The sequence below is a fragment of the Microcebus murinus genome, chromosome 12 (assembly GCF_040939455.1).
Source record: "Microcebus murinus isolate Inina chromosome 12, M.murinus_Inina_mat1.0, whole genome shotgun sequence".
NCBI classification, from domain to species: Eukaryota; Metazoa; Chordata; class Mammalia; order Primates; family Cheirogaleidae; genus Microcebus; species Microcebus murinus.
The window spans coordinates 16,474,460-16,489,356 of NC_134115.1; positions in this window are offsets into that span (position 1 = coordinate 16,474,460).

Here is a 14,897-nt window from a genome sequence, read left to right on the forward strand (position 1 = left end):
TATACAGGTTATTATTCAGGGCACGGTACATAGCTGCGTAAAGATTAATAATGACCATGCATTTAAGAGATCCTCTTAGGAAATAGTCTTAGTTTCTGTATAATTTGGAACTTCTGCAATTTATCCTCCCCTGGGCAATACTTGGTTGTGTCCTATTTACTCTTTATTTTATTTTGAATACAACTTAAATCTGAATTCTGATTTTATTTTAGAAAAAAAGGTTCATAAGTGCTCTGTACTGAAAGTTAAGAATAGCTTATAAACATTGGTAGAGTAAAAGGACCATTCAGGTTTATACTACTTTTAGTGTATTCTGGTTCATACTATTTAGTGACTGCAGTTGCCACCACCTTCAATCACTCTCTCTTAATTAGCTATTAGAAAACTTTGATCTAAGTTTTAAACCCATTTTTAGCAAATATATAGGACATTATGACATGTATGTGGGTCTTATCACTATCATGTTTCCCCCCTTTTTCCTAATTATCTTCCTTTTTATGTTTTGAAATGTAGATTCAAATGCTTTTTGCAATGAGGTTGGGCATAAAGAAATAAGAAGATCATATCATGCATCCATACCATAAACATTTGTTGGAAATCTACCATGTGTCAGGCACTGATCCAGGGACAAAAAGAGGACACAAATTTGAGTCCTCCACACGCTCAAATAGCTCCTGATATTAGGTTGTTTTTTCAAACCTATCTCGTGTTGTTCATTCCCTCCTTCATTTCCATGTTTTTACCTGGGATCATTTGCCTTCTGTACAAAGAACTTCCTTTAATATTTCTTTTGGTGCAGTCTGCTGATGACCAATTCCCTTAGGTTGATTGTTAACTTTTTGTATAAAGCATTCTTATTTCAACAACATTTTTTGCTGACTTGACTAATACTTTCTTTGATCAATTTAAAGATGTCATTCTATGGTTTTCTAGATTTCATTGTTTTTGTTGGTAGTCAACTGTCAATCTAATTCTTGTCCCCTTTTGAAGGTGATCTTTCTTTTTCCTCTGGTTGATTTTAAGGTTGTCTCTGTCTTGGTTTTGATCCCATTGTGATGTGCCTAGGGCTAATTTTCTTGTTTGAGTTCACTGAAATTCTTGAAAAGTCTGGGTTGTTGCCTTTCCTCAGTTTTGAATTATTCTTAGCCATTACTTCTTTGAATATTGCTTCAGATTTCATTGATAAAAGACATCTGAGCAAAGTCCTCATGGAATGAGTGAAAGAGCCTTGTGGTAGGAGTATTCCAAGAATTTCATCTTCAATGCTGACCTTTTAAATTAATTTATAGTGGGATTCACAATAATGTTAGATGTTTCAGTTTAAGGAGAATAATCTTCCAGAAGCTTTACTTTGATTTCATTAATTGGATGAAAAAAGGTAACCTTTACTGAAATTGCCTTAAATAGTTGTCAATTTTTAGTATGTTATCATGTTAAAATAAAACTGGCATCATTTAAATATTATCACTTTGGTGTTCTTACATGTACAGGAAACCTTGGACTCAAAAATGAACTAAATTAATTTTTAAAAGCAGCAATATGGAAATTCATGCCTCTCATATGATATTTAAAGGTACCTTTTGTAGTTGCATGTTCTGAATCATCACCAGGTATGGGCTTCTTGCAATAACTATTAAATTAACCTTGAATTAAGTGCTGATGTTTCTTCAGCAGATTTGTGTTTTCTGGTTTTCACGTGGTCACTTATATCACTACAGCCCCATGATGGATGGTAAATGTCAACCTTTTGTAAAACTTATACTTTCATTGTCAAATATTTTTAGAGCAATAAATTCAGTGCTTAATTTTTCATTAAACATGTGCTTTCATTTTTTTTTTAACTCATTGTGGCTGAAAGGATTTATTGCAAAAATTAAAACTATGTTATCAACAATAAAATAAATAATTGTAGATTTATAACATGCAGTAAATGACAAGATCTCTTTTGCTTAGTCTGTTTCCTGTTGCTGTAACAGAATATCACAGACTAGGTATTTTATAAAGAAAAGAAGTTTAAGACATTAACTGCCATGTGAGTTGTATTTAACTCATGCTAGTTTTCAGCCTGGATCCTTGGGAAGCACATGCAACTCTCACACATCTCTTTACCTTGGGAGCTGTGTGATGTGCAGGCAACTCACGCTGTCATGCTGTAGCATATGTGTTATGTAATGGGTGGCCTCCTGGGCAAAATCCTGCAGTTGGTTCATGAAAATTTTACTTGTTGGTTTTTTTTTTTTTAATTGGAGAAAAAGATACAAATTTATTTAACATGTATACCCAGAAACCTTCAGAATGAAAACTCAACTTTGATGTTCTTATTGTTATAATTAATATTGACAATTTAATTGCATATAACTCACAGAAAACAATAAAAAATAAAATTGTTATTAAATCAGAAAGGATTGTTTTGATTTTGAAGGTTTTATTCTATTTTCATAATAAAACACCATGGCCCCATGGAAAGAAATTTTTTTCTAGTGTGTCAGTCAATGTGCTAATTAGCTTATAGTTCTAAGGCTGGGGAGTCCAAAACATGGTTCTGGTATCTGGTAAAGACCTTCTTGCTGTGTCATAACATGGCAGAGGGCATCACATGGCAAGAGGGCAAGAGCAAGAGAGCTAAAGAGAGATTGCTTCTATAACAAGGCCACTCCTGTGATAACAAACCCATTCCATAATAGCAACATTAGTTCATTCATAAAGTCAGAGCCCTCATTATTCGATTCATGTGGTCAGAGGGATTTAGTTTTCAACACACAAACTTTTAAAGGACACATTCAAACCGTAGCACTCTATCACAAGAACATTAAGACTAATCTATTTGTAGAACTACTAAATTTCTATTTCCTGCATATTTTCCACACACAACTAACCGATAATTTGTATTTCCTACGTACCTTACTGACCAGCTGCCTGCATCTTTATGCACCTTGCAGGCCATGGTGGCAATGCATGGCAAAACTGGCTGGTATGCTAAGTGGCTAGCTGCAGCAGTAGCTGCCAATAGATTTCCTACTACTGCTTCTCACTAGAGTTAGTCGTCTCTTGTTTCCAGGATATTTTTTTTATTAAAATAAGCAAGTATCCTGCATCCTGCATGCCATAGATGAAAAGGAGGCATTAGTTATAATTCGTCAGGAAATGGTTGGAAAAAGAGGGATAAATGATTTTTAATGTATCCACATGTCAGAGTGAAAACTCTGTTTACTGCCCATGCATCTTTCATATTAATACTAGACAAGACCATGCCAGGAAGGATGTATGGAGTACAAAGTGGAGGTCTTGCTAACTCAGTCCAACTCAGCATAGCTGAAATCATAATGACAATGCTTCCTATAAAAATGAAAAATACAGGACAAATGCTAAATGGGATTGGATGCTGTTCAGGCCATAGGCACAATCCAGGATTGTCTTGTGCAAGCCAGGAAGGTTCTGGACAAACTGGGAAGGATGGTCACCCCACTTTAGTCAAGGAGGCAGTTAGATAAGTGAGTTCAGAGTTCCTGGGAGGCATCTGTCCCAGATCTACACATTTGGGGGTCATCAGTAAGTAGATCTTACTTAAGGTCATGAGATTGGATGGGGCCACCAAAGAGAGTGAGTGTAATTAGGGAAGAGGAGAGACCCAAGCTCTATGTCCTGGGTATGCCAGCATGGGACGGGGAAAGGAGATGAGGAACTAGCAGAGACTGGAAGTTGAAACTCACATTGCAGAGTGTCACTTAACAGGTTGTAAAGAATGCTCAGATAACCAGAGTATTTACTGAGTGCTTGCCATCTGCTAGGAGCCTTCACAGCTTCGTGGTGTTCCTGAAGAAGAGGTTGAAATTAAATGGCTATGAGCCTGAGCAGGGAATGCAAACCCCTGATGCAGGTCAGTATAAGACCAGAGGGAGGAGTATGTGTGTGCCAGAGAGGAGAAGTCTGACTTATTCTAAAGGAATTAAAAAAATATTTTTTATAATTTTGTGAGATGAGGAAATTATGTCTATAGGCCAGATATGGCACATGGGCCATTAATATGTGACACCTGCTATCTATGAACTCTTGAAAAGATGTATTATTCCTGTGTTTCCAGGCAGGAGTAAAGGAGTCCCAGGGCCACATACCTATTAAGTGGCAGATTAAGGATGGGCTGCAGAGCCAGCATTCTTTGCACTGTACCAAACCACTGTTGCAGGATTTCTGAAACCCAATCATGCTGGCAGTTGACTGTGGAATTTGAGCATCAAGTTGGCTCTGTTTCTGTTGAGGTGAACAAATAAAGGGGAGAAAATTATGTTTTGTTTGTTCCAGAATATTCTCATTAGTACTTTTATATTTCCACCCTACCCCATTCAAGCTTTAAATGTAAAATGAAGGCGCTTTCTATATGTTTCACTAGAACTTCGTTATTTTTGGAGTCTAGGGAAATGTATAGAACCCAAACACAGAGGGAAGAAGAAGGGTCCAGAACATCCAGGTATCTATCATAAGGGCCGTCAGGTACATTCAGGGTTCCCTTAATGTGATCCTGGGCGACTGGATGGCCCCAGAATGCTGCCCAGTGTTCTCAGAGTCAATTGCCTTTTCCCTTCTGGTTTACCTTTGGATTCAAGCAGCCTGCTCATACCAGGTGGCACCAGTGTGCTCTCTTGGCTGTGCCTCTTGTTTTTCTTGCTAACCCACAAGGGGCAGTGAGAAGGACTGACCGAGTCCGCGGGCTGGTGTGCAGCGCCAGGCTTTGCCACCGGCTGTCTGTGTGACCTTGGGACAAGTCACACAGTTTTTCTGGGCCTCATGTTATATTTTTAAAATTCTAAAATAGGAATGGAAATACCTTCCCCCATCACGTCCTTAGGTGGTCGTAAACCTACAATAAAGCATATGTGATTTCACCTACATGAGAACACTTTATTAACTCAATGAATGTCAGGATTCTTATTTTAGAAGCAAGTGGGGGGAAATGGCATGCTGGTGTGGAGAAAGGAAAGGCAGGCTTTAAAAACGCCGGATTGCGAGCAAGGACATCTCCATAGAGTAGAAAGAGGGATGGCCAACTTAGACGACTTGTGAGAATCATGTTCTGAGTCTTTGCTTTGAAAGTTCCTGACTTTTGAGTGTTTCGGAGGCAATCGTGTGCACCCAGGGGGCGGGAACAAGATGGGAGGGTAGGGAAGGGGAGGGGACCGGTGTCCTGCCCAGCTGTGGGTTTTCCCACTGGGACTCTCAAGCAGTGTTCAGAGTGCCTGGCCTGTCTGAAATTATGAGGTTGAAAAATAAGGACTGTAAATGGTGCTTTCAGTGCTGGGGAGAAAGGGCTCTAGGAAGGTGTGAACTTTCAAATGGGACCTTATAGGCAAATGGATAAAGCCAAGGGGCTCAGCGGAGGAAGGTGTCACTCAGTCAATTTGCAGAAGACTGTGTAGTTCATGGGACTCTCCACACCTCTTCTCCCCTTTCCTCCTAACAGTGACACTATGCAAACAGGGCAGGTATCATTGTCCTCATTTTTTAACTAAGGAATCTGAGGCCACAGCGATGCAATGAGCTGGTAAGTGGCAGAATATACACTGCGACTTGGGTCTGCTATTTTAGTCTACTCTTTATCCTCCAGCTATCTGGGGCCCATATTTGCCAAGGCCCAGGGGAGTTGAGCAACTTCTAAAAGGTCACACAGCAGTAAGTAGCAGAATCAAGGCTCTTACCCAGATGTTCAGACTCTATACCCTGTGCACTCTCCACTATTCCATGCAGCCCCCAAATGGAGAGTGGAGATGTTTGTCATCTGGCAACTTTCAGGCACTTAGCAGGTGCCTACCATATCTGCTGGGGAATGTGCCACAGGACCCTACTGTAGGGTTAGGTGTAGCTTTTGAAGTTTCATCTTTTTATTTCCCTTTTTAAGGCCTCTTGGTTCTGAGGACTAGAAGAGACTTTCTGAAGAAGAGAAACTGTTAAACAGCCTCATACCACATGTCTGGTGTGAAGAACTCTATGGCCAGGGGGGCGGAATTTGAGATTCTTTGACAAGTAGCTGAATTATTGTGTTGGAGCAGAAAGACTGCAGTGATTTCGGCGGGGGTGGGGGTGGGGGGTGGGGGGTGGGGTGTAGAGGCAGCTCTACAGGGGCCCCATGATGGAGAAACAAAGGAAAAAGGGCCTGGTAACTTGCAAGTGATGTGGACCTTCTTTGAAGCTTCGATAGCAGTAGAGATGGTCTTCTTAAACTCTGACAATTTTGTAGTGCCTTGGAAAATATAAAGTAAATGGTGGGTTTCCTTGAATGTGTAGGGAACAAGAAATTTCTTATAAGCATCAACATTTAAAATAAAAAGGAAATGTCTCTAATGAAGTAGATACTATTTAATAAATGCCTTATCATGGGGAGAGCAGTAGGTCCCAAGTTGAGACAGAGAGGAGGAGAAAGCAAGAGAGAGAGACAGAGAGAGAGAGAGAGGATGAGAGAGCGATGGGACCTGCTAAACTATATCTTAACTAAAGTCATTATGGTTGAGTTGGAATTGATCAAACTTATTTCTAATTTCTATCTTATTTTATATTATATAGAAATCTCTGCAAAGACAAGTTTTCTCAAGCCATTGGCAAAATTAAGCAGCGTGGAGTATTTCATTAAGCCAGAGTAGAAGACATTGGTCCACCAAATTCTCCAATGACACGTCTTACTTCCCTATGGATACAGAGTTACTAACTGCCATAGAAGAGGTGTATGTGGCTAGTATCTCTCTGTTACAGGGCACTATCAACACTGAGAGATTGATAGGAAATAAATAAGCAGGGTTTCTGAGCGAGGCTTCATTATAGTTTCCTGTGTGTGTGTGTGTGTGTGTGTGTGTGTGAGTGTGTGCATATTATATTCAAAGAATCAAATAGTGTTCATTGATAATTTTCAGCATGTTAGAACATGATTGTGGAATTCCCAGGAGGGAGTCATGTGGCACTTTTAAAGAAAAAAGACTGGGAAAAAAAAAAACCTTCAAAGCATCTTTATTTTAGTTCTGTGCATGAAGAAAAACAAAGGACCTGCAGGGCAGAGCAGTGGCCCGGGAGGGGGAAGATGCGCATCAGATCCTGGGTCCCCTTCACCGAGGTGTAGGCTCTTTCTCAACCAACCTGGGGTTCCTCGGAATGAGGGGGTGAAAGAACAGATAGGGCCCCTTCCAGCTCTTGATTTTTGAATGTGTGATTCATTCTCATGAATGAAGGGCAAAATGTGAATTATTCAGGAATTGGTCACCCTTTCTGTAAGATTTTAGAACTGAAAGAAGCCTTTTGGACCAATCTCAGATTGGTTAAATGATTTCATTAAGGCTGTGCATTCAGTTTTTCCTAGAGCTGAGTCGAGGTCCAGCCTGGTGTTCATTCTATTTCATATGATTTTTCATCACCTTGCAGTTACTGAGTGTGTATCATGTGGGTGAACCTGTGGCCAGGCACTGGGGATGTCAGAAGGCACAGAGTCCAGTCCTATTCCCAAGGAGCTCGTGACCTTACTGGACAGGGAAGACACCTGCCTGGGGGGACAACGACCAATACCAGCACAGGCAGCCTCTCTTTTGTCCTTTCGATACCCTCCCCTTTTGTCTAGATACGCTGTTATCTGGGCTTTCTTCTACATCTCCGGCAGCCTTCCTGGATTTCCTGGAAGCCATGTTTAAATTTAAAAAATCATCTATTTCTAGAGAAAAAAAAAATTGTCTCCATCACTCCTTCACAGCTCGTGCTCTTTAGGTCTGAACTCCAGCTGTCAGAGACTGATTGACGTCTGCAGGCAATTTTTTCCTGGCACGGCAGAGTGATAAGCCCTCGTGTTACTTTTTAAGATCTCTAGAGGTTTTAGGAAGGGTGGTTCCTTCTTAAAATGCAATTAGGTTAAGTTACTGCATGCACATAATTAGGCCAAAAAATAATCCTGGCTCTACTAACTTGCTTTGGGAAAGTGATTTAACCATTCAGTGCCTTGGTTTGCTGGTTGAAAAATGGAGAGAATATTTGGCAACCTCTTTTCAATGTTAGAGTTCATTAAGGTTTAGAACCATTATATGACCCTCTCTCCCAAGGGAACTGCATCCATTCCTCTGGCTTAAGTCCCCATCTACACACCAACAAGTCCACTATCTACCTAGAAAGCTAGGGGCTAGCATGGCTTCATTCCTGGCCCCACCTGCGTATTCAGTCAGTCACTAAGTCATCCCACCTAAATTTCTCTGGAACCTATTTTCCCTGGTTACCCCTCCATTTTCTCTCCCATGGGTTTACCTCCTAACACGGGGGTCTTCAACCTATGGTGAGTTGTATGATTATTTCATTATATATTACAATGTAATAATAATAGAAATAAAGTGGGCAATATCAATGTTCTTGAATTATCCCCAAACCACCCCACACCCCATCCCCAGTCTGTGAAAAAAATTGTGTTTCGTAAAAACAGTCCCTGGTGCCAAATGGTTTGGGACCACTGTCCTAACAGGCCTCCTCAAAATACCTTGATTGCTCCTTCAATTCATTCTCCACGCCAGTGGTGTCTCAAGGGCTGGTTTGGGGGAGAGGTCTGCCCAGAGTGCGGTCAGGAAGGAGTGCATCGCCTATAAATAATTTAAAAGCAATAATAAAACCTATTAAAAATCAGTCTGTTTTTTATTATCACTATGCACTGGCAACTCTAAACAGTTTCAGCAATAAAAGTACTAATCCTTGAAAAAATATTTTGATGGTCTAAGTCCTATACAATTACTGCAATTGCCATTGAGTTTTAATAATATATAAGCTTCAAATCAGCTCATTTTTAATACTCACCCTTTAATACATATTGTATTCTATGTGAAAATTATCTCAGAGAGCTCCCAGTTAAAACAGTGGGCTGCTGACGTATGTGATATGTTCATATGGAGAGTTAAGTTCCTGACAGTTTCAGGGCTAGAGAAGGTCACTTTGGTTGGGGTTCATGTCTCTAATTCTCCTGGAACTACACATTCAAGCATTTAAAAGGCAGCTCCAAAATAAACAATGATAGTGCAGTGATTACAAAGAGGAAGAGACAGAACTTGAACCATTTTATTTCATTATTCTATGTGACTACAGAGACTTTATATTTTTAAAATTTATTACAGCAAAACATTGAGGTATAATATCTTTGGTATGTATACATTTTTGTTCATACATGAAGTGATTTACTAAATTTAAATAATGCCTTTAAAATTGAAAGTATTTTTTAAAAGGCATTGTTTTAAAACTAAACAATTCAAGAAAATAATGATTATTACTGAAAATAATTTGTTCTTGTGGCATAATACGAAATATACATTTGGTCTTTGTTCCCCAGTCCTGACACAGAGCTCCTAAGTCCCTTGGAATTTTCTCAGTGATAGGAGTGTCTTTTGTTCTAATGAGATGACTCTTGGGGTGGGGGTGCCCTGGATAGCTTCATCATAGGGCTGATGTCAGAAAGATCAAATTTTGATTGAAAGCCTGAAACTTTCAGTCTTATTGTCCAAACTCCCGGGAGGTGAGAGGGGCTGGAGGATGAGTTAATAATATGTCTACATGATGAAAACTCCATAAAAACCCCCGAACAATGGGGTTCAGAGAGCTCTGGGTTGGGGTTGGGGGGTGGCACCGGGAGAGGGCATGGAAGCCCCACGCCCCCTGTGCCATACCCGGCCTTGTGCATCGCTTCCATCTGACTGTTCCTGAGTTGCATCTTATACAGTTAATTGGTAATAGTAAGTAAAGTGCTTCCCCAAGTCCTGTGAGGCATTTTAGCAAATTATGAAACTTAAGGGGAGGTCTGTGAGAACCCTTTATTTGTAGCCCAGTCGGACAGAAGTGTGTGTGGGTGAGCTGGGGACGGGGCACCTGCAGCTGGTGTCTGAAGTGAGGCGGGCTGTGCGCTGGCCCGTCAGCCTCTCTGGAGGCTGGCGCTGCGTCAGACTGGAATTGAACTGCAGGACACCTGCTTGGTTTCAAAGAATCAGAGATTTGGTTGTTGGTGTGGGAACTCTTACACCTTTGGTGTTACCAGTGTTGTGAGTAAAAACAGCCCATTACCCCCTGCCATAGGAGAGGGGTATTAAAGATGATCTGCTCTGCTTGGCTGTCGAGCACCTGACACAGTGGTTAAGTACCGTGGTGCTCTGTCACAGCCCTGTGGGGTAGCCAGAGTGATCTTTTTAAAAACTCAGGTCTGAGGCCGGGCATGGTGGCTCATGCCTGTAATCCTAGCACTCTGGGAGGCCAAGGAGGGAGGATTGCTAAAGGTCAGGAGTTCAAAACCAGCCTGAGCAAGAGCGAGACTCCATCTCTACTAAAAATAGAAAGAAATTAATTGGCCAACTAAAAAATATATATAGAAAAAATTAGCCGGGCATGGTGGCACATGCCTGTAGTCCCAGCTACTTGGGAGGCTGAGGCAGGAGGATTGAGCCCTGGAGTCTGCGGTTGCTGTGAGCTAGGCTGACCGCCAAGGCACTCTAGCCCCGGCAACAAAGTAAGACTCTGTCTAAAAAAAAACAAAAACAAAAAACGCAAGTGTGATCCTTGCCTCATACCTTTGGGTCTAAGCCCTCACGGTGGCTTCCCAGGCTGTGTGCAATCTGACCTCTGCCCACCTCGCTGCCTCATCTTGGGTTGCTCCTTCCTCACTGTCACACCAGCCTTTATTCACTCCCCCCGGTGCCAAGCACCCTCCTGCCTCCGTGCCTTCTCACACGCTGTTCCCTTTGCTGGAACAGTCTCCCAGTGCCACGCTCGCCTTTGCCACGTGAATGCCCATCCTCCTTCGCTCGGCAGCGAAAATGGCTCTTCCTGGAGGAAGCCTTCCCTGGCTCCCTACGTAGACCCCGTGCTGTCTCCCGGCAGGCTGCAGACTTATCAGGCTCACCCATCACCTGGCCATTTGATGGATGCCAGCCTTCCCCAGCCAGACTCTGAGCTGCCTGAGGACAGGCACGCATCTCCACGGCTACGTTGCCACCAGGACTTGAATGCCTGCCACAGGTTGGTGCTCCTTTGTGGCCGATGAGAGAACGCCCTCAAGCAGGCCCTTTCCTGGAGGGGCTATCAAAGGGAGTTCCTTAAGGTCCATGTGTTTTTTGTTTTTGTTTTTCCAGTCTCCAGATCACAGACTGCCAAGTCTTGGAGGATGACTGTCTGGCTGCTCTGGCTCGCTGCGACGCTGCCACCGTGTCCTCCAGGCTGTCACAGAACAGGGCTGAGGAGATGCAGCAGGGATGCAATGCAGGGCTGTCCTCCCGGTACTCAGCACACGTTACAGGAACACCAGGCTCGAGCGTCTGTTGTGAGACAACATATCAATACGCTGGAATAGCGGGAGTTGCAGGAGAGAGTTTATTAATCGTAAGGCCTCTCTGAGGATTTGGGGGCTGGGGTTTCTAGGGAATTTTGGCGGACAGTGGGCTGAGAAGCCCGAGTGGCTGACTGGTTAGGGCATGGGAGATGGAGCCATAAGGACGTAGAAACTGCAAACACAATGAGTGAGATGTGCAACGTTTGGGGGATGGACACGCTTGAAGCTCTTACTTGAGGGGGGAGGGGGGCACGGGCAATATAAGTAACCTTAACACTTGTACCCCCATAATATGCGAAAGAAAGAAAGAAAGAAAGAAAGAAAGAAAGAAAGAAAGAAAGAAAGAAAGAAGAAAGAAAGAAAGAAAGAAAGAAAGAAAGAAAGAAAGAAAGGAAAGAAAGAAGAAGAAAGAAAGAAAGAAAGAAAGAAAGAAAGAAAGAAAGAAAGAAAGAAAGAAAGAAAGAAAGAAAGAAAGAAAGAAAGAAAGAAAGAAAGAAAGAAAGAAAGAAAGAAACTGCATTCTTGCGCCAAGTCAGTTCCTCGGAGGGGGTCTTCAGACTGCCTGGCATCAGTGCACCCATTGGAATCCAGGATCTGGAAAACATATCAAATGGAAAACTTGAGGTTTCTTAACATTAAGGAGGTTATTTATAGAAACAAAGAAGGAGAGTTAGGACCTTGTGATGGGACTGTGTGACTTTTAAGCAATATGCAACGCTAAGGAAAAGGGCTAAAGAGCAGTGGCTGTGTTTCTATTCAAAGTCGGTATTTGATTATTCTTAAAGCTTAATATTTTATTTTCATGAGGATGGTTTCACATCTGCTAGAACACTTCCACTCTCCTTGCTCACAGGAGTTGTATGGATTGGATTCTAATTTGGATTCTAATGGCCTCCTCCCTACCTTCCCCCTGGCTCCCCATACAACAATATCTCCTTAGCATGGGAGTGTATACAAACCCATTTAATGGACACTACATTCACTGGGCTGGAGCAATTAAGATAATATAAAAAGACAACCTTTGAGGAGTCTCACTCCAGCCAGTGTTGTGTTAGTCTCCAAGGGCTGTTGTAACAAAGAACCACACACTGCGTGGCTTAAACATCAGAAACTATTGTCTCTGTGGGCTAGAATATGAGGTCAAGGTGCTGGCAGGGTTGGTTTCTTCCAAGAGCTGTGAGAGAGAATCTCTTCTTTACTTCTCTACCACCTGTTGGTGATGTGTTGGAAATCTTTGGCATCCTTTGGCTTGTAAATCATCATCCCGGTCTCTGCCTTCATCTTCACGTAGTGTTCTCCATGCGTGTGTATGTGTATGTGTGCATGTGTGTGTCTGTACCCAAATGTTCCCTTTTTATAAGCATACCAGTTATATTGGGTTAGGAACTCACCCTACTCCAACATGATCCCATCTTAACTCATCACATCTGCCATACCCTATTCTCCAAAAAGATCACTGGAAGTTAGGTCTTCAAAATGTGAATTTTGGGAAATCACAAATTAATCCATAACATGACCTTTTGATATATGATTAGACATTTATGCAGGTAAAAAAACACTTCATAATTATCTTAGCATAGGAGGTAACAATATTTTACATATAAACTCAAAGTAATTTTTGCACAGTTTTAATATGCACTGAGTTTCTTAGAAATGTAACTAGCAGATTTATTGAAGAAATGGGGTGCTTTGTTTTGTCTGGAAATTTACCAAGAGTTGTTTGTGCCTTTAGAAAAAGTCATGTCATTAACAGCAGCACTGTGCATAGTATTTGTGTCACCAAGACAACACACCTAAAAGCACTCTAAAAATATCAGGATCCTGCTATTGTAAAATGACCTGAAAAATGCTTTTTATTTTGTTACATAATTGTTTTTTCTGAAGTAAAAAGAATAGGATTGCAAAATGTTCTAAGTCATGGTAATGGATATTTCCTTCTAAAATATTATAGGATATACATATGATGTATTATATGTATACATATGTTTATGTATTGAGTCACATATTTGTGGCATCTGGGTGGTACAAAGCATAATAATATTCTAAAGCACTTTGAGGAATCTACTCATACTTTTAAAACTTCTGATTAAGATTGATACCTTTTTGTTAGTCTGACTTGTGTCATTCTCATCCAATTGCTGGGGGCTCTGTCTGCCATGCCTAATTTTGCTCCTGAAGTTTCAGAAGCCCAACATTTTAATTATGTCTTCAGTGAATGGTTTTTAATGGTGGGAAATGTTCCTGGGAGTTTAAATGTTCCTGGGGGTTTAATAAATAAATAAACTGTCATTGTTTATTTGACGGTTACAATGGCAGTTTATTTATTTATTTATTTATTTTTGAGACAGAGTCTCTCTTTGTTGCCCAGGCTAGAGTGAGTGCCGTGGCATCGGCCTAGCTCACAGCAACCTCAAACTCCTGGGCTCAAGCGATCCTCCTGCCTCAGCCTCCCGAGTAGCTGGGACTACAGGCATGTGCCACCATGCCCGGCTAATTTTTTTAATATATTTTAAGTTGGCCAATTAATTTCTTTCTATTTTTAGTAGAGGTGGGGGTCTCACTCTTGCTCAGGCTGGTTTTGAACTCCTGACCTTGAGTGATCCGCCCGCCTCAGCCTCCAAGAGTGCTATGATTACAGACGTGAGCCACCGCGCCTGGCCTACAATGACAGTTTAAAACAGCAGAGTGTTAAGTTCCTTGCTTAGCACATGCACCCATACACATATTAGTTTGAAAATTTCTGACAGAAGCTGTCAAAAAGGGTTGTGAATATTTGATGAGAGTTTTCAACTTTCATCTGAGTTCACAGATGAACAATTTAGGAGGACAGAGGCTCTCTGCTCTGTTGACATTCACAGATCAATTGGTGTACAAATACTGGATTCTTTCCTGCTGTAATAACAGGCAGATAGCAGCAATTCCACTCTCCAGAATAGTAAAATTATGAAATTATGAAATGCTCACTCAAAAGGTCATGTGTGTGTGTGTGGGGGGGGGGTTAGAAATCTTTTTTATGCAGAGAAACATAGCACACAGTAGGGTCTAAATAAAAGTTTAATTAAGAATAACATTTTTTCTTTAAAAAACATCACACTTTTCAGAGCTAGGAAGACCCTTAGGGATTAGCCTATTCTACCTCTTGGTCATTCCCTTCTTTTCCAAGTGGTTGCAGTGGTAAACAGAATTGCAGATGTTTGTTCATATTCCTGGACTATCTTGAGGGATCCTATAGAAAATGGACTTCTTGGATTTTTATACAGGTATCTTGGAGGACCTAATAACTTGCAAGCCACCATATGGCTCCCGGAGGAGTGTCACCTTCAAGAACTCCTTGCCTTTGGCTTTTTCAGCACTTCATTTGTCTGCTTCAAATATCACAGATTATGAAACTTTAAGGCAGATCATTCTGTATAACTACATTATCAGTTGTCCTCTTTATAAGGACCCATGAAATAAATTTCTCCAAAAACTCATACCTGTGGACAGTTTTCATTCTTCCAAGTTACTTGCTTGATGCTATTTGATGGAAAGTACGATTCTACTTTCTTCTTCACCTTGGCTGCTAGGGAATCCAGACTCAAATTTGTGA